The sequence below is a fragment of the Seriola aureovittata genome, chromosome 11, assembly GCF_021018895.1.
Source record: "Seriola aureovittata isolate HTS-2021-v1 ecotype China chromosome 11, ASM2101889v1, whole genome shotgun sequence".
NCBI lineage: Eukaryota > Metazoa > Chordata > Actinopteri > Carangiformes > Carangidae > Seriola > Seriola aureovittata.
Genome location: NC_079374.1, coordinates 14,570,728 through 14,592,435, shown reverse-complemented (window position 1 = coordinate 14,592,435; position 21,708 = coordinate 14,570,728). Strand labels below are relative to the sequence as shown.

At 39.1% G+C, this 21,708-nt stretch overlaps 1 protein-coding gene across 1 annotated transcript in view; it reads left to right on the top strand.

Annotated features, from left to right (window-relative positions):
* b3galt1b (UDP-Gal:betaGlcNAc beta 1,3-galactosyltransferase, polypeptide 1b) overlaps window positions 1-21,708 on the top strand; it is a 58,673-nt gene that overhangs the window by 924 nt on the left and 36,041 nt on the right. The gene's annotated exons all lie outside the window — the stretch shown is intronic.

Here is a 21,708-nt window from a genome sequence, read left to right as displayed (position 1 = left end):
GAAACTGTGGGAACATGTTTTTTTTATTTTAATCCTTACTATTCATTGTGGAAGGCCTAACAATAACATTTCTGTTAGGGAAGAAAGAGCTGCTACTATTGTGCCGATGTGTGAAAGAGATGCAAGTTAAAACATGCAGGAGAAGGATCATGAAAATCTCCTTTAAATAACATGTTCAAATACAAAGTACTTGCTCTTTTTCCCTGTTAATACTCATTTTAGTGAAATACATGATCGCTCACTTTTGGCATTTTTTACACAAGTAATTACATGATGTCCTATGATACCATGTTTTTAATTTTACTTTATTTTTCTGAATTTAAGATGCTAGTTTACCTCCTGTGTGGCAAACACGGCAATGAAAACAATCAGGAATGTTCAAAGCCAAGAGTGAGCGAGTTGTCTTGAGGACCTGCTTTTCTTCTCGCTGTCGTTACTAGGACATTTTAGATCATTATCACTAATCCTCTTTGTCGTTTAACCACATGATGGTTTCCATTACATGTCCATCTGCCAGTACAGTAAGTGAAGCTTTGTGCCAGACTCCCTGTCTGTCTGTCTGTCTGTCCGTCTGGAATCATCGTTTTCATTTTGTTTGCTGCTGATCTCGCTCCCACCATAACTGCAGGTCTGTGTTTGTGCCCTGCTTACTGTGACTGCTCTCACTAATCACATTTCTGCAAGGTGTAATTAGTCGAGGGAGTCTAAAGCCTTAATCCCTGGTTTAAGTGTACTGTATTGCTTAGTCAGTGTTGCCTCCAATGTTACACAGGGCTTACAATCAGCAGTTATGTAAATGTTGTTTAAGTGTCCTGGTATTGAGCTTGCTTCAAATAAATGACTATGACAGAGGTCTGTGTGAAGCAAGTGATTTGAGATCTGATATGAATAGAGTTGCTAGATATTGTTGGTATATTTCTTAATTACCAGTGCGACCCTAAGGTCTATTCTTTTCTCATACAAACATTTTATATGTGAAATGTAACTTGTACAAACTCGAGGTTGTCTTGTACATCTGTGTAAAACATGATTCTATTCTTGGCATAATGTTACACAGTGCATCCTGTCAATTAAGGGCTATAATGACTATTGTATCAAGTCAGGACAATAGCACAGTATTTACTTGTCCGACACAGCCTGGGCTCGGGCTCGTTAATAATAGGCTGACATGTGCACAGCTTCTTTTCTTGCTGTATTTCTGCCAACTCTTTTCCTCTCTAAAAGCACAACTTGACACATTATTTGCGAAGGAATGTATAACATATCCTGACCTCTTAAATAATGGCAATAGGCCCATACAAATGGCAGCAACCTTGACAAAACTTGTCCTCTCCACACACACACACACACACACACACATAATGCAGCCTTCCCACAGCAGTTTTATGATAAATAATTAGAGCAGAGATCCATTAGAAACAGCTGAGGTTATATATCACAATGCAAAATACTGACACAAGAATTTTCTTTGCCTTGTCAGGATTTAAGAACCTTGGTTATATCGGCTATAACGGGCAAGTAGCCCATATATCTAAACTCATATATACATATATCAAAACTCTCACACCACTTTCCCCATTTATATGAATGGGAAAGTGGTCTCAGGCTTTTGGACCCCACTGTACTTAGAAAACATGGTGTTAATATAGAAATTTATGTCTTGAAAGTATGATCACAACTTGGATGGAAATATCAGAATTTAGATTAAAATGTTTTTCAGTGGTGGGTCATATAGAAACAATTTGGACAGAGCTACAGAATAAAGCCTGAATCGCATATACTGTATGTACAATGTTAAAACTCTTCTCAGGTTGGACAGCGTAAAGGTACAAAACTGCCAAAAAGAATCAACTCTATGTACTGAAAAGAATCATTAACCTGTTATTTGTGCACCTGTAACAGGTATGACAAAACTTCCACAGGAGTGTAAGCGTGAGGGCGACGTCGATCAAGGTCAGTCCGTACATGCCCCCATAGTCCTGAGAGACCAGGTCTAATCAGCCAAAGTAACCGAAAATACCTGTGGTATTGTACAGAACCTGTAGCTGTCCGTTTAATCATTCATCACTGACGCAGCAGAGGTGATTTTGCATTCAAGACTTTCTTTTGAGTTGATTTTCTGAGTGCCGCTCATCCCTGGCCACTGTGTGGTGCGTTCATGCAGAAACTGAACCATTTTGTTGAAACTTTATGCAAATTTTCTGTGTGGATATAGAATACAACTTTCCTGTGTGTACTGTTTATGAAACTGAGGTTTAGGTGTTAGTTTATTAATTAGTCTTGCTGAAATTAGACAGTGATTAATGACTGGAAATAAAATGATTTTATCTTATGGCATGCAGCAACCACAAGATGCTTGTTATTGCAGTGGTGATCATCGGTGCATACAACAATGGTTACTTGCTTCAGTTATAATAATGATGACGGTCTGATCTTGTGATACAATATTGATCATTAGGTATCATTCCTGCAACATCGTCTATTGCATTCCTGAGTGTTTCCTTACGTTCTCTGCGTTCGTTTTACTCTGAAATGTTCTGTTTTCTGGTAGTTTAGCCTTTTGTAACTTTATGGCTGGTTGACAGTGATGGTGCAGTGTTGTTATTGTTGTGTGTGAGAGCGTTAAAAAGGCCCACACTCTACTATAGAACCCTTTTAAAAAGTAAAAACTCTCCACAATACAGTCAGTAACTATAGTACTCCTTTTTTTCCTTTTTACTCCTACATTTTGCCTCTTCAGTTACACTGGTATCATGTTGTATTGAAGATGATTTCTTTGCAACATATATCATATGGGAGAATTGCCCAAGTTGTAATGGTCTTATATCTTATAATTCCCTCATCTAATGTGCAAAAAGCAGCAGTAGATTTTATGACTCAAGGGTTAATGGCGGTTTTTTCCATCAGAATTTTATGATTCATATGGTATAAATATTGAGAACATGCTCTGTTGGTAACAGCACTGGTTTTATGATTCTGTTTGGTGATGTTCAGTCATAGCCTGTGTTTTCATAATCTGCCTTACCATTTTTCTGCTCATTTTACTACAACTGAGAGACACAAATCGTGTAATCTTTAGCATTTTGCTTGAAAAAAGGCTTAAACAATGAATTCACTATCAAAAAAGTAAATAAGTGACTCATTTTGTCAGGTCAAATCTACATTGACGGATCTGAAACGTGTGATGTCATATACTGTAGATGTTATGGACTAGTTCAACCTGTTATATGTTATACATTTGCATACTATGTTATATTATGCTCTACTACAAGACATATGTAGGATAAAATCAACATTCATTTGCAATTAGCACTTTGTACAGGCATCGTTATCAGTTATCAAAAACAAGTAGAGTTGTTATACTGATGATCAGATAGTGAGCCGCCGCCTGATAAAACAGAACCAGGGATTAAATGTTTAATGATATAGGAAAGTATTGGGTATTTAGGATGTATGGCTGTAAGAGAGCTGTTGAACATGGAGGAGGTCGTACAGGTTAGGCTGATTAGGGACAAGGCTATGAAGCCGGAAATAGGGAAGACTTTAGTGTGGGAGATCTGTCTCATGTCTCAGAAAGACTCATGTACCTGAAGAAGGAGAGGATAGGAGAGATGTGCACAGGTTTGAGGGAGAAAGGAGGAGATGATAAAGGAGGGATAAGAGGATACATGGATTAGAAGAGGGATGGGTGGAGGAGATGGACGATAGATGTAGGATGGAGATGTTGGGTCAAACAGGTGGGAGAGGAGTGGTGTCTATATACTGTATATGCAGTTTTTGATATTATCATAGTTGTTAAATTAAACCTGATCGCTTGCATGCAATTTTCTCACCACTGAGAAACATTTTAAGAGCTTTTCCTCCTTCCCAAAATTAAGACCTCTTTCACCTCAAATTATCAGATGGCATGAAAAATGTGATAATGTGTTTTCTTTTGAATAACTCCAAACAATTACAGCTTCTATCCCGTACTTATTTACAGGACTTACTGGGACATCCTCAAACTGTCATGATCTGCCCGGCAAAGTAATTGTGAAATTATGACATATTACATATCCATTGATTGTGTCCTATTAGGTTTATGAATACAGAGACTATGAAGCATTTCTGTGCTATTCTAGCCAAAAAGTGTATGGCTACAGCAAAATTAGCACTGTTTTGAAAATTTTCTGCAGAATCTTTCAGAACATTTAGGTTATTAACGCAGCATTTAGCTACAGTGCTGCGCATAGATGGAAGCATAAACATCTGGGACCCTTTATCATGTTGCATTCACCTCAATTCACCTGCTTTTCAGTGTCTTGTTAGTGTGTGTCTGCATCCAAATATGCCCCCAGCTTTAATCATTCTGATCCTCCCACACATACACACAGTAATTACTTTTTGTATTCAATCTTTTAACAAGATTGTGGATTAGCCTCTTAGCTGTAGTTAGTTTTTTTTGTCTTCTCATTAATGAGATTCTTCTCACTTATGAGAATGCAGTAAGAGCTGCCTAAAATATCGCGAAGAAGGGCCGACACAGCCCGGTTGCCCTTGACTCAACCCTCCTTGGAAAACCGTGACCCAGGCAACTGAGAATCTTCACAGACATTTTTAAAACTTCACAGTTTGAAATGCAATTCTGTATACATGTTTTCAGAATTTTGTCTTTTCAAGGCCTTTGCCTTGAGGCACCATTACCATCAAGTCTTGCTAAAAACATGTTTACATTACATGGAGTTAGGACATCCTCTTCCCCTCCTGCTCTTCAATGAATATCATCAGTTTTCAAAGAGGCCAGTATAAAAACTGACTGAATTTATTTTGAAGTTACAATGCGAGTAAAATGTGGTCCTGTCTAAACATTGACAGTTGTGTTATAGCCACATACATTCATTCAAGTACTGATGTGAAAAAACATAATAATCACACAGACTGCTGGGCATTTTTCATCTCTGTTCCATCTGTTTCATGCTTCCAAAACACTGAGACTGAAAAAATGCATTTTACCGGGAGACACTGAGGAACAATTCCAGCCCATGACTGGTTTCGAGCCACCTTATTAGAGGAATGAGTCTGAACTAGGGCCTCTTGAAGTTTGACTTGATTTCCCCAGTGACCAGCAGACCAAACCATTTTTATTGCTGTGACAAAAAAGGTGCTGGACAAGTTCTGCAAAAGGCATGACCCTCAAATGGCAAAGAGGAAAAGTTTGAACAGCAAGCTTCAACACTGGTGCTGCTCCTGACATGAGCTAATGCCTCGACTCGTATCATTTAATACTAATTCTAATTCCACTACTTCTATAAAAACAATACTATTTTCAGAGTAGTAATTCAATCAGTGTGCATCTGCAGCTATTTTGGTGCTCACAGAATTTGCTTATGGCTGTCTCCAGCAGACTGGGCACAGTGAGACAGCCTGCAGTCTACCATAACTGAGCTGTGTTGTAATCCTTTAACATATATGCTGTCTGAATGACAGTCTGTTTCAGTCAGCTGAGCAACGCGCTAGTCTTTAACAGTCTCCACGCGCAGCTCAAACCTGATTTATTTTCCTCACAGTTCTACAATTCTGAGTGCCTCAAAAAAAAAAAACTGACTTGTACATTCAGAGATAACAAATTGCTCTCTAGCGGGAATATGGGCCAGTGCAGAAATCTATGCAGAAATAGCAAATTTTTTTTCCATCTACAAGCAAACAAACTGCTCTCTAGAACTGTCTTAGACCCTTCAACTGATTTAATGTGACACATTGCCTTTGTACAGCTGTTGTCCCAGTCCTGTAGGTAGTGTGCCTGAGGCAGATAGTAAAAGGGTGTGGAGGTCAGGGTGGTTGACGGACATGTAACACGTCGGGCTTTAATGCAGGGGACTGGAGTTTGCACAACAATCTTTCCCTAACCCTAAACATTATTTATTTGCCATAACCACCATTTTTTCCTAACCTGCATTATACAGTTGTTGCCGTGTGCAGAGAGTGACGAGAGCAAGACTTTGAAAAATGCTCATATTATATTTTCCAGTTCATTTTCTATACTGTTTGAGTTTTCACATGAGATTTAGCAACACAAACACGTTTTCGTCCGACTCATTAAAAGAAATTGTAAATGGTACATGTGGCTCTTGTTGCCATGTATGGGTTCAACATTGAATGTTTTGAAATGATGTGTTTATAATTACAGTGCGCCTCTATTAGTTTAGAAAGCTATAAAGGCAAAATATCATCTGACGCAGTATGTGATTTGTTAAGTCATGGAGTAAATTAGCTCTCTGTTTGCCAGCATGAACAAGTCCCTCTGGAGTTATGTCCCCTCATTTAAACTCCCACTGAAGTCCAAGTGCTGTAGACACTCTCAGGGCTCACGCAGCACTCAGTTAAATATGCAATATGGCACACTAGTGTCCAAATCAGCCAGTTTAACATTTTCACTCATTACATTCTCCCAGCTCATCCTGATCTCCAGAGCTCGTCCAGATCGTTCGGCGTAGCCTGGTGCATTTTTCAGAGCAGAACTGTTCGCACACGGTTTTCATCTGTTAACCTAATAGTATTCTAATATGAAGAGTTACTGTATTTATTTTCTCGTTCATTAAAGAAACTCAACTCAAAATGCTCTCAGTTGCCTCTTCCCACTGTCACAGCTTTGTGTTATTGCCAGAGGGCAAAATAAAAAAAAAAAGCGCATTGCACACATATTGTTGTATTGTTAAGTCAGCCACCATTTGAACCGTGTACAACATATTGCATAACAAAATGTGGAGTTTTACACCAGACACTAGAGTTCAAGCTTCATGTGGAGAGATGTAATTATATGAAAAATGTTTTGCTGCTGCTCTTCTGCTCAGAATATAGTATATGTAACCACTTTGTATAGATGCTGTGCATGCAGATAATATTATATTTCACTAGTTATTCTTCCAGCGTTTGAACAAATGGAATGGACCGGCCATCTGCGAGGACAAAAAGTGTTAACAGCTATATCACGGGAGCTTCTGCTGTGTATGTGGCAATTATGAACCAGGTGCAAAATGGTTTTAGCTTGGTTGATGGGCAGTGAGACATTACAAGAAAGTTACACAATGCAGGACTGGGTGCAAAACAAAATGTTGCAGGACCTCATGCATAATGCAAATGCCATATTTGTATAAGCAAAACAGCAGAATGTTACAGAGATACAGCTGTGTATGTGTCCTAACTTGCATGACAAGCAACAGTTAAGTACAGGTTCAGCTAGAAAATGATCTCGTTTGAGCAGTCCATCAGGCACTGGCAGTGTAGTGATCTGTAGAGCTGTTTTTCTTGACCTCAAGTCAAGAGCACTTGTGTCTTAAAAACATGCATTTGCATTGCAGAAAGAGGTGGTGCCCTGCTATATACATATTAATAGCGGTGTCATCTAGGGCTCAGTGTAGAGTGGCAAGTAGACAAACAAGGCTGCCCATAAGAACACAAAATAGAACCTGTTAGAGAGAGAATACGAGTCTTCTAATGGTTGTAAAGACTGGATTCTTTTTCTTTGTGTGTACTGTATGTGTGGTCATCTGCAGTGTGTTTTCATCTCTATATTTACATTACTCTATAGTCATGACTGTTATTAAGCCTAGCATCTATGCTGTGCCCTGCACTATGATCAGAGTCGTCCACTACTGAATCCCTTTCACTTGATCCGGGGCGGTTAGATACAAAGAGATGCCTGTGTTCTGGGCGCTCTCCCTCCCTCTCAGAGGTACACAGTAACGGGACAGCCTGTGAAGGTGACACTGTACCGGCACCTTGGACAGAGCGAAGCACAGCCTGCCTGGAATTGATATTCCTCAAAATCCCCAGCCAATTTCTGAAGTGGAGCCTTGATGGTGACCGCAGAAAATGTACAAGGCACAGCTCAGGGAGATGACAAGTATTTCAGTCCTGCAACATACATACAACACGATGGGCTTTACGTGCAACATTATTTCTGACTCTTGATTTCTGTGTATTGTTGTACAAGGGGATGAGTGTCTTGGATCTGTATATCCCAAAGCATTGGAGCTGTCACCGCAACGGTTGCTTTAAAAAGAACTTTTAGTTGAAATTTGAGTTAACTTGGCCTCCAAAGCGCTCCTCAAGCTCTTTCTCACTTGTTATTTCAGCATGCATGTGGAGAGTTGTGGGAGTTGGTATTGACTCTCTTTTGCTTTTGCTTCATAAAAACTTCTTCACCTTATCAACTCAGTAATTGGAGATGGTGCATTTTTGGCACCTTCAGTATTTCTAGAGCAGTACGACTTACTCAGAAGAGAGAAAAGGTCAGCTTCTGTGCAGGTTGGTAGGTAACATCTGTTCAATGATATGTAAGGAGGGAGATCACACCAGCGCAGTCAGTTTTGCCTCTCGAAAGAATGAAAGAGCTCTCCAGTTGGACAGGCTTAATGAGAAAACGTGATTGAAACCAACTGAGACGAGGGATGTTATTGATTTGTTGGAGAGATACAGAAATGTAATGTCAGGTGTCTGAGAAAAATTGTAAGACTTTTCTTCTGTCTGCTGAAACTCCAGTGCGAAAGGAAAAAAATGAACTAACTGCAAGTTGAACTAAATTAGACCATGTTATGGAAACGAGTATCTTCCCTATTTGCTTCCTTGTGATGTATCCATCAGTCAGCCAATAACCGTACCAGTTAATTATGATAAAGAAACACAAAAGCACTGAACAAGAGTTTAACAAGAGATGATTGAGGCATTTGACAGAGGAAGGTATATTTACATTGCTACATTGGTCCATTTGCAGAAATATCAGCACAAGATTAAAGACCTTGTCTTGAAGGCTACTGAAAGCTGAACTGAGGTTTAACTTGGATGGAACAATTTGAGACAGAGAGAAAATGTGCCTCTTTTTTTTTTTACTTTTAGCTTAAAGCATCTCTAAAATATCTTTTGTAAACAGAATATTTTTGAGTCAAATGTAGCTTTGCAGCTATTATGGAGCATGATTGCCTGACCAGCCTGTGGTGTTATAAAAAGCCTTTCCTACAGGCCAGTCTCTTATACTATAGGCAGCAGAAAAACAACTTTGACGGATCACTTAACATATTCAGCACATTAAAATGTAAAAAAGCATGCGCAAGTCTAAGGTCACTTGGGAAAATGGCTTTAAAAGCTATTTGACAGGAAAAACAAAAAAGTAGCCAAAGTCAAAACAGTACACATTACATTTCCTTTGCGGATCTGGATGCACAGGAAAATTTATTACACGGTTCTTTCCAAACATGACTGGATAAATGCATACATTTTAAATAAATTGCGGGTTCTATGAATGTTATCTGTAAAAGTATACCATTCATACACAGAAGACAGCTTCACCCACGACTGATGACAACAACCAACCAGCCAACATAACAAAACAGCCAACGAGCTGATGTAGAAGTGTTAAAGCAGAAGATGGAAGTGGACAAATCCAGGAGCTGGTTTAATTGAGAAAGAGATTCATAGCAATAATATTCTTTCAGATAATCTACTGTGGTATTCCTTCTTATGCCTTTGTGCCAGTCATACTTTATTAATCTGAATGACGGTCTGTGTGATCTGAAAGTATGGGTGTAAGAGAGGTGGGCCGAGATTGTTCTCCATTTCTTTGTTTGTTTATGTTGTGATCAGCATCGCACGCTGAATCACCAGCTAGCCATCAGCTTAATTCGCAACTATAGATGTCAGCAGTGCAATTTGTTTGAACTCTGCGTGCAAGCCCGTTGGGAAAAGCATTTTCGGTTTTCCACAACAGAATACAAATGGACCTTCTTTGCACATTGCCATGTTTGCATAAATGGTATTAAAGCCCAGTTCATTTTAGTCATTCTCTTATTAGAAGAGTCTGTATAGTATAAGCTACAATATTTCATGATGATAATTCAAACAAGCGGCTGAAACGCCAAGTACCTGATTTCGTCACACTTACTTCAAATGAAAAAATGAATGAATTTTTTCCCTTCTAAATGTCCTGGTCTGTGATGTCATTGTCGTTTGTTCAACTTGCTTTTGCTTTGTGTGTTTTTGAGAAGGAGAAGCTGCAGTGAAAGGTTTGATTGAAAATTGATTTTCAGTCGAAGGGGAAATGTCGAAGGGTCCACAGTTACCGTGTAGATCCTGACATAGACGTCTTAGTGTATCATGCCAATAGTCTCTTTCTGTGAATGGTACAATCCCAGCATTGTTTCATAAAAAGTATTCACCCCCTTGGATGTTTTCTGCTTTTATTGCTTTTATAAATGGAATCATGGTCAATACAATTTGGCTTTTTTGACAAGAATTTACAAAAAAAAAAAAAAGCTCTTTAATGTCAAAGGGAAAACAGATTTCTACAAAGTAAAGTCAATTAATTAAAAATATATAATGTAAAATAAGTGATTGCATATATATTGACCCCCTTCAAATCAGTATTTAGTAGATGCACCTTTGGCCACAATCACAGCATTGAGTCTGTGTGGATAGGTCTCAATCAGGCTTGCACATCTGGACTCTGCAATTTAACTTCATTCTTCTTTGCAAAACTGCTCAAGCTCTGTCAGGTTGCATGGGGATCGGGCGTGAACAGCCCTTTTCTAGTCCAGCCACAAATTCTTTATTGGATTGAGGTCTGAGCTTTGACTTGGCCACTCCAGAACATTCACATTGTTGTCTTTAAACCATTTCTGTGTAGCTTTCACTGTATGCTTCGGGTCACTGTCTTGCTGAAAAATGAATCTTCTCCCAAGTCGTAGTTTTCTTGCAGACTGAATAAGATTTTCCTCCAGGATTTCCCTTTATTTTTGCTACATTCATTTTAGCCTCTACCTTTACAAGCCTTTCGTAGACTGCTGCTGAGAAGCATCCCCACAGCATGATGCTGCCACCCCCATGCTTCACGGTGTGTTTGTGTTGATGTGCAGTGTTTGGTATCTGCATAACATAGCTTTTAGTCTGATGGCCAAAAAGCTCCCTCCCTCACTAGTCTCCTTCTTGCATGGTCACTCAGTTTGTGAGGACGGCCTGCTCTAGGCAGATTTACACATGTGCCATATTCCTTCCATTTCTTAATGATGGATTTAACTGAACTCCAGGGGATGTTCAGTGACTTGGACATTTTTTTTTATTGTATCCGTCCCCTTACACTTTTCTCTAACCTTTTCTTGGAGTTGCTTGGAGTGTCCTTTTCTTCATGGGGTAATTGTAGCCAGGAATACTGGTTAAATAGTTACTGGACCATCTCGACACAGGTGTCTTTATAGTACAATCACTTGAGACACATTCACTGCACTCAGGGGATCTCCATTTCACTAATTGTGAGACTACTAGCACCAATTGGCTGGACCTCTGTTGAATTAGGTCAATCACTTTAAAGGGGGTGAATATTTATGCAATCACTTATTTTACATTATATAATTGATATTACTTTGTAGAGAGTTTTTTTTTTTTTCGCAAATTCTTGTAAAAAAAAGCCAAATTATATTGACCATGATTCCATTTATAAAAGCAATAAAAGGAGAAATACTTATTATAGGCACTGTATATGCCTAATATCAATATTGATGTGTGTGTCTAAGTCCATATGTTTGCTCATATTGTGTTTGTGTCTGCAGTGTTCAGTATCCATATGGGCCTTCTTCAAATGAAAACTGTTCATTAAGCTGTTATATACTGTATATTTGGGATAAATAACAATAGTAGCCATAGCATGTGATATAAAATACTTTCTAGCAGGTGTAACAGAGGGAGAGCATGTTTGCCCACCTCGCCTATAATGAGCATTCACCTGCTTCAAAACATAGGTTAGATTGACTACATTGAAAATACAGATCCCATAGTACAACCTCAAATTCACGCCTGTGATTTCCAATTAAGGCGAGCTGCATGGTTATAAAGCAACCTGTGAACGCCACAGCTGGGTCGAGCCTAATGCAACATGGCTCCACGTGGAAAAAAATTGCCTGAACAAGTAAGAAACCAAATTGTTGTTATAAAGATGGGAGAGGGTACAAGAGCACCAGTAGGCTGCTGAACATAAGCCAAAACAAGACAGAAGGTACAGAAGGGCGTCTCGAGAAGCAGGAGAGGAATTTTCCAACACAACAATGAAAAGTTTGTGAAGAAAAACTATCATCCGGCCAAGTGATTTCAATAGAACACCTTTGAGTATTGGAGTATTTTGAAGGAGGAGGAAGAACAACAACACAACCCCTCCAGCAAAGAGAGTCATCTGTGAAGAACAGCAGATATCTCTCTGCAGATTTGTTCAAGATTTATCCATGCCGATCGAATCTGTAATCAAAAATAAAGGCAGACATTAAAATATAAAAAAAATTAAATGTAATAAAAGAATGGAATCTCACTAATGAAGGGTAAAAACAAATAAAACTGTATTAAACGGACAGGATTTGTAATTACTTAACATTTTAGTGATATTGACCAGGAGTGTACTCGATTTTGTTGTGTACTTTATAATGTATGACTTTTTATTTTGAACAGCATAGTGCTGTGCTATATAATACATTATATTAGCACAGTCCACCAGTTCGTTTGAGGTTAAAGTCTGGGACAAAAGGAACGAGACGTACATATACAGTGGTCCTACTTGTTTCATGCCATCATTTCTTGTGAGTGTCCTCTCACTAATGATGTCTGACAGGGACAGGTTGAAAGATAAAGGTTAATCACTTTGTGTGTAAGTGCTCAAGGACCCAAATCCTTTCTGCGGAGGCGTCCTTTGTATTCTGAAGGAGTACCTGCAGCTCCTCGTTTCCCTCTGTAATTGCTTTGAAGAAGGGCAATGTTTCAGGACAAAGTATAGATAAAGGATATTTTTGTTGTGTTTGTAATGGCTTCAGCATTAAAGCCTTTTCTCTCAAGTATTCCAACTAATTTCTTTCTTACTCATTCAGTAATTTCCCTAAAAAGGACAACAAGTAAAAAATTAATTTTGTTCATCCATTAATAATTAAGCTATACAATGTTACAAATACTGACAGTTGCTTAGTATAAGTTAACATCCGAAAGTGGTGTTTTCAACATCTCATCCAAAATTCGAATAAAACAGGATTCTGTGAGTTTCAAAATAAAAGTTAGTAAATGGAAAAGAAGTAGGCAAAAATCTCCCAATGCAAACATCACATACATCCCTCTCCATTAAGTTAGTTGTGTGCAGAGACGATCTCAGGTATCAGTGAGTAGTCTAAATTAAATTATTGGTTCTTTAACAGAAGATTTTTGTTGTTGGGCGACATTTCTGGTGCAAGTCCTCTCGCTGCCATCCATCATATACGTCGCACAGAGCTCCAGACAAATGTGTTTTTACTGCTCACATTTTGTGCTGTGTGATACACCCAATAATCCCTCTGCTTGATTTATTGCCATTATATTAAGTCTGTCGTGAGACTCTTAGTTTTATTTGAACTGGAAACAACGCTGAACTAGAATGGCACTCAGTAGAGCGCTTACCTCTGCCAAGACTAAACAATCCTACACATGTCTTTTGTTCTGAAGTTTAGTTCTATTTGTGTTTTGTCTTCAATACACATGACAGCTGTATGGTTTTATTATCTGTTGTGGGAGATGATCATGTCAGTAAAATACAATTCATACAGCTCCACAGCCATATGAACTGTCTCATTGCTGTGTCACAACCACTATTGTTATTGAGTAATTTTCTAAGTTTCATCCAGAATGAAATACTGATGGAAGCATTCCCGAAATGTTGCTGGTGCCATATGCACTGATGCTAACTATTAATAATAAGTACAACTCTGTGTGGAATCAGCATTTCCTTCCACCAGATCCGGATAATTATCTGGATCTGCACCAAACTGTACAAACTCATAGATCTCAACACAATAAATATGCCTGATTTTTTACGTCAAAATCCATACATTATGTCCTGAGAAATTGACAAAAAATGTTGAAAAATGTCGTTGAGGAAAGTATATTAAAAAAAACTCTTTAATCAGATCCACACCAAAATTAAATGGCTTCTTCCCAGGCCCATCCTTCATCAAGTTTGCAAATTGGTTCAGTACTTTCTGCATAATCCTTTGACAAACAAACAAACCAACGAACAGAAATAGTGGAAACATAACCTCCTTGGTGGAGGTAAATATAGAAACAAGCCTCCATCTTGTACTTTTTCTTACATCTTCACATAGAGTCAAATTAAAGCACCACTTCCGCCGTGCTTAGAAGGTGCGTTTGAGGTTTGTCTGAACTTTATTTCTAGAATTTAGAGGTGAACAAGGCATCACAGCTCAATTTGCGACTGGCCTGTGTCTCACAGCCTCATTGTAGGAGGTGTAATACCACTGTGCCACCTGCCAGCCTCAAGACTCCCAACCACACTGCAGCTGATATGAAATACCCGAGACTTGTAGCCTTGTAGAAACCTTGTTAGACTTTCACATGGTGCCTCGACTTAAGCCTGTCTTTATTGGTTTTGTTTGTTCCTGTTCCTGTTATTTTTATTATTAATTATAGTTTTTCCCCGTCTTTCTGAGATTTAGATTGTAAAGTCCCTTGAGACAAACTTGTTATTTTTAGCGTATTTAAATGAATTTAACTCAATGTGACTTTCTGCAACATGCTGTTATTTGAACAAGCAAATGGAGGTAAACAAAGCTTAACTGTAGATCCGTGTACAGTGCAGTACAGTGTGTGTTTCTAAGATTTAAGGCTCTAGGGGCATATTATTGCACAAGTTTGTTTTTGTCTGCTTTTGTCGTAATTGCGGTTGGGCCTTGTAGAAACATGAATAAACATTCACCTAAAACAAACCATGAGCTGCTCTTCTCTCCAGTATTCCAACTTTTTGTTGTTGTTGTTGTTGTTGTTGTTTTTTGGCTGCTTTTCTTTGTTTGGTTTTTGGTTCTTGTTTTGCGGTCCGGACATAGTTTGGAATAAAACATTATGTGAGCTGAAAGGGAGATATAGCGAAAGCATCCATTTACACCTCAGGGAACTGACTTAAAGCAAACCTGCCAGCCATCAGTCTGATTTTGATGTTGAAAAGTGCCATAAAAGATTGTTTTAAGTCTCCATTTTGCACAGTGCAGCATACACAGAGGAGCCTGTAGCTATATTTCCTATTTTTCACACTATATATGGTAATCGGCTCACAGGATAACACTGTATGGGTTTAGATTTAGCAAGATGGGTTTTTTGTTTGTTTGTTTTTGAAGATTTTCTGCTCTTCGATCTGTCTCATGACTGAATTACATTAAAACTGCCAAGACATAATTGCAGACAGTAACTATGATGAATCTAGTTGTGTAATTACTCTGCAGTTCTTTTCCATTCACCCTTGACTGTCAGCACAAGTTATCATCTGCATAATGAGACACTGTTTTGGACAATGTATAGCTGCGCTTTAGAGAGTTGTGGAAGCTTGTTTGTATAATCATAACTAACTGAAGAAACCTTTCATCACTTTATGTCTGTCCTGCCTTAAATAACAGGAGAAATTTACATTTCTAACAGGTTAGAGATTTGGCTTGTGATTTCGTTGAGGTCAAATTATAAAATGCATTTCTGTGCAGTCGTACGCCTGGGATAATAATAGAAGTCAGTGAAATTTGAAGTCACGTCTCTCTGCTGTGAGATTCATTTATAAAGATGTTGGCTTTGACAGCTCCATCTGCCTTTCAGTGATTGTTTTTGGCTTGTTTAATAAAGCTTCTAACACAGTAAACCTCCCTATTGGCAGAGAATAGATTCAATAGTAATGGAACTAAAGCAAGTCTAACAACATGTATAACAATCTGTTATTTTGGCAGACTCCATCAGAGCATTTCTATTATTGAGAGCTAGATAAGAAAGAAAATCCTCCTACCAGCACACCTAAAGCTTACCAACTTTACCGTAACATGTTAAATCCAATCCAGGGTGTAAAAGTCCCAACTTGTCGTTATGTTGGGGTTATTGGTTCTTTGCAGGCAACCAGCTTAGACTCCAGGAAGTCACTTAACCTGGACAAGACATAGTCACACACACACAGCACCCCATAAAACCAATGTTTTTACACATCTAACTCTCAGCAAGAAAGTGGGTGAGTGTATTTCCGTCTCCCGCTTCATTTTAGCAGCACTCTGCTGGAGGGGGAAAATGCCCCAAAAATGAGTTGGGGGTCCACCGATTCGGGAGTACCGCAACAGATCTTGGACAAGTTTAAGGCCTCCTTCCCCTGCAGGTGGAGGAGATGAACTTTATATTTGTAGTAGCAGCACCAGCTGTGGGTGATAGACAGTCGACGGGGCAATATTCTTTTACTGAGCACTTTGGACGGGGAGGTCCATCTAGACCAACAGGGAAGCCATGTTCCTTTTGGCAGTGACGATCAAACACCAGCAGGCCCTGAGGGAGAGGGTGCCCAGGGGCATCATGGCTTCATTTTGAGGCTGTTGGCCCTTCCTGTATAAACCATCCTGCCATGTGGAAATGCACTGCTGTTCTCCAGTAGAGGATTGTTCACAGAGCTGTTGCTACAATCACGGATAATATGTACCTTGATCCAGCTGTGTGTGTGTGTGTGTGTGTGTGTGTGTGTGTGTGTGTGTGTGTGTGTGTGTGTGTGTGTGTGTGTGTGTGTGTGTGTGTGTGTGTGTGTGTGTGTCTTTTTTTGGTTTTTGTCTGTGCCAGTTGATGTATAGAGAAACAAGGCTAAGAACAGGCTCAGGCTGAGGGTCAGTTGTCAGTTACTTTTAAATAGTATATAATCCGAACTGTTGGTACTTGATTTAGTAAAATAACATTAGTCTCTGAACAAAGGGATGGTCAGTGGGGAACAAGCTCCACATTGATTTTCCTAAACTTTGATTTTGATGAAGTCAGTAGTCCACATACTGTAACACAACTAAGGGTAACCTATTGCCAGTGGAGAATAAACTGATGTATGTTTTGAATGTTTACCACGACCTCTGACCTCTTGCATCAGTATATAACATCACGCTATACTTGTTAGAATAATTTAAACAAATATCCGATGGTGATGTTTTTGTAGTTGGGATGATCATCTATAGACATGATAACATTAATGCAACAGGGAATTTAACAGTGGCTGAGCTTGAGAAGAGCAGATTGACAGGTAGTTGATGAGAAGAACACGGAAGAAGAATAAATGGGTGAATAAGAGCATAAAAAGAGTTCAGTGAAAAAGAAGTAAGCATGCTAATTGAATTCGATCTACCAACTCCTAATTGACAATTCTTGGTATAAAAGAAAAACTTCTATTCCATGAAGGTTTGTAAAAGGTTTGTACCCACTTATATTCAGTATTAGTGAGTATCCATCATGTTCCTACTGCTGCGAAGCTACAATACAACATGAAATCCACAAAGTCCCAAAGTAAATTAGAAACATAATTGGCCGTAAATAGACAGTACGTGACGGCAGATTGCCTGGTCATTGTGACTGACCCTGACTTGAGCAAGATCCAGACTCAGTGAGTGCAGCCTGAATGGAAGACAATCTGCCAAACAATCTGTCCTTTAGGACTCAAGGAGAGTTGGAAACAGAGCTGTACTTTCCTTTTACACTAAAGACAATCCAAATAAACTTCAGCAGTAATTATAAGTGGTATAGAAACCTGCTGTTTTCTCTGTTCTGAGGAACATTGGTTGTTGCTTCTGTGATTACATATCCAGCTGCTAGTTTGAGTGCCTTGGTCTGAGTGAGGCAGATTCTCTAAATTCACTGTAAAATTTAGGGAATTATTTTCTAATACTTTTGTGGTGTTATACTGATTACATTTTTATTTTGGACTGATAGTGGGGAATTTTTCGTGTATGTCCTAAAATTACTTTGCATAGTCACCGATTTTGAAGCCAGCATTTCATATTCATCAGTTGAATACATCCTACCATATGCCAGGTCAGAGTCACAGTGTCTCTAGAGGATCTTAAATTCTCTGCGCTCAGTGGAAGTATATTTTAACTGTCCCTGTGGGCAAGCTCAGATGTGCAGCCAAACTGCCAAATGAAAACAAATGGCAGTGTGTGTTTTTTCAAGTACAAAGGATGTTTCAGTCCATCCAGGCTGTTTAAAAGGAATCGAAAATACTTTAAAGTGGCAACAGACAAGTTTTTTGCTTTGACTCATCACTATGACGTAAATGTTGATTGCGCAAGGTAATGGCTAAAGAGAAATGACCATACACATTTATCCCTAAAAGCCTTGCTTTCACCATGCAATTCTGCCTGCCGCCGGGTACGAAAACTACCAGGAAAATGAAGGTTTGTACAAAGGAAGTGCATTTCCTACTGTGCAACCACAACAGGAAGCGGATAGAGCTTTTCTTTTCCCAAGTATCTATCACTAGCTCTTCCCAGTTAAGGGTAAATGGCAGATGGTGGAACAACTGAAGTGTAGAAACTCTACCTGGCAAAAGAAAAAGAGCTCAGTTTTCGGATGAGGCACTGAAGGTGAATAGAGAAAGTGAAAGAAGCCGAGGTAAAACAAAAGTGAACCTCAGACAGGATATTCACCCAATGGAGAGAGCTCCAGGACGTGAGAGGGATCAAAACCGACATTCAGCTGGCAGATTTTCCATGTGGGTGTTTTACTCTTGCACTGAGATTTGGTTTTGTAATTGGGACAGTAGCCAGGTTGATAGTGGTAGCCCTGTTGCTAACACATATAAAATGATGACAATCACTTTACCTCTTCAGTGAACATGCTTCTTTCTTCTCTCTTATTCCCAAAGTGGTGTTGATCGTTTCATGTCCTGTGTTGATGGTAATTGCTAGGCTCTGTTGAAGATGGCGAGCGATTCGGTCTTTGTGACAGTGAGCGGGGGTGGGTGTGGTGGTGGTGGGGGGGGGGCATGCTTATTTAGAAACATGCTTACATCTCATATGGTTAAGATTCTGGGTTTTGATTTTTCTGCACAGTGGTGTGCCTGTTATTTTCTTTTTAATCCACACAAAGCAGCAGCATTGTCTTTCATTTCTGACATAAAACCATGTTTTTCTGAACCTGAAGTATTGGCATTTGATGAATGGCAGACTGTTTTTGTGTTCTACATGTTATTCCTCTTGGCAGTAGTTCTGTGGCTATAAAACTTTCTTTGCCCTGCTGTGATGCTTATAGATTTATTTCTATGAAGTCAGACACACGTCACATCCAGATTTATGAACTTTTTACGTGTAGAAATCTGGAAGATTTGTTTATTCGGAAGAAGGCGTGCACAGGGGAAACAGCTGTCCTCACTTTGCCCAAAGGTTTAACAAGGTTAAGAGTGTACAGCTTCAGTAGAGGCTCCATTAGGCTGTACTTACACACAGCTGTGCCTTGAGATAAATGCTAACACATCTTTATCAGCTTCAGCATGTCCATAAGCTAACGTTGATATTAACATGAATATTCAAAATTAATGAGAAAGTCTTTAGTTTTGTTTGACACAAGGAAAAGTGAAGGGATCACCAAAGATATAACAATTCATTCTGACAGGGGACGGGCTAAGTTTCATGGCAAGTCATCCAATAGGTGTGAAAACATTTCACTAAAAACCATAAATGTGAACCTTGTTGTGATGCTAGTGGAGAGTCTGGGCACCAAAATTTCATTGTCATAAATTCATAGTTGTTGAGACGTTTCAGTTTGAACTACAAACGAGAAACGCCATAAAACTTGTGAATTAGTTTGCTATAGAGGTGCTGGTAGGCTGACAGAGCCAAGATAGCTGTTTCACCCTGTTTTCATTCTTAGTGCTATGCTAAGCGAAGCTAACCAGCCACTGGCTGTAATCTTATTTTGAACAGGCAGATTGCACTCAATTATTGAACTGATTGGGTAAACAGATTTGTAGATGTTATTGTGGTCTTAAAATCATTAAATCCACTAAAATGTAATTGATAATATTGATAATTTATACTAGGTGCTTGTTGTGGATATACTAATTGAAGCTTTATCTGAATGACCATTCCTTTATACTACTCTCTCACTCGCTTTTGCCTCTTGGCAGTGGGTCAATGCATTCAGTCATTCTAAAGGGCATCTAGAGGTCGTATCCTTGGAGACCTTTCACACAGTTTAATGTGTATTGCATTTGGAAACAGCTGTTGGCTCAGCACATTAAAATGTTTTTGTTGCTGTGTATTTCAATGTCCTTGGTGCTAGAAATGTGGTATTATGGTAATTTACTCTCTATTTGCACGCCACTTAGCAGACTGAGGCTTCCAGCCAAAATGGCTTAGTGGACGCATATATTATTACTGTGTATGCACTTTTGACGTAAAGCATAATAACCACAATTCCTTACAGCTGAAAGCGCCAAATATCAGCAGCAGAAGGTTTATACATCAACTAGACTGAAAATATAAATAAAGCACACAAGAATTGCGGAGATCTATTCATGGGTTCTGTCACTTTCAATTTGAGTCGAAGGCTTTGTACACATTTGTGCCTTGATATTTCAGGTGAAAGAAAATAGAATAGAACACATGGATTTGGTGCAACATTTACCATGTCTTCCTCCACTTTTCTTTTCATTCATCATATTCGGCTACTGTGCCTTGAACAACACTTCATGTGGTGCAAGCTTTTCTTTGATGATGTGGGCATAAATCACTTTGTCGCTACATCACAGAGAATGAAGATAGTATTGATTTTACTGTATATTGTGTAGCTTGCGGTTTCTTTTCATGATGGAAGAGACATATTGTATTTCACCGGTACCAACAGTAGAAATTCCAAATCATATCTGTTTTATGACGGTGAATACGTCATTTATCACATTGTCCTTGTGAATTAGTTTGAATGTTAAAGGTGTAAGCCTTTCTTATAGAAAAGACATCTAATACTCAAGAACTCCTGAGTAGCTTTATTAATAAGGTGTGTGCCTTGAACAAGTGCATGTGGAAAGTTCTGCCTGGCAGTTCAACTGCATTTATAAACATTGGTTTTGTGGCCAATTGTTTTTTTTTTTGTTTTTTTTTAAACAAGTCTTTCATTGCACTGCAAACTAACTTCCACCTGTGCACTCGTGCACTGATTCATTGTGAATCCTTTTACTTTCTACTTTATGTAGGCTTTGTAATAGTCTTTTTCACTTCACGTGGCACTGACATGCTGTGTCAGAGCAGGCTGAACTTTTTTTGGACATTGTTTCTCTAGAGACATTTGTCCTCTGTTAGCTTTCTACATCCTGCACCTGTAATAGGAGCCCTGGAGCTGCATGTTTCCCATTATCCCTCCTCATGCCCTGCTTCCAGTCATGCTGTGTCTCTGCTGGCTCTCTGCGTCATGCTTACGCAAACACATGCCCTGGTTGCATGATGAGACAGTTCAAAGGCACATAACATACATTCAGCTGACAAAGTCTGAATTTTGAGAACGATAGCAAGGAAAGCTGGATACTTAGCATCAGGGTCCCATTTTTTATTCTTCATTTGATGATCAATTGAGACAAAAGGTTTGAGTCTGTGACACAGTGACTCGTGGTGGCCAGCAGTAATTGTGTTTGCCTCACAGTTTCAACTTGTATCATAAATTATCCAGAGTGCTGTGCTGATGAAAAGGGGCTAGAGGCTAGAAGAATCAGATTTTTACAACTGGGACTATCACAGGAAATAGGCTTTTCCTTCAGTTCTGTGTGTTGACTCTGGATCCCAACATATTGAATTTGAATGCATATTTCATGACACTGCTTTGGGAGTGAGGGAGAGGGGAGGGCGGTGAATCGAAGAGAACCTGTGCTTTTTGAGGGACACACACAGACAGACACAGTAGAGCATT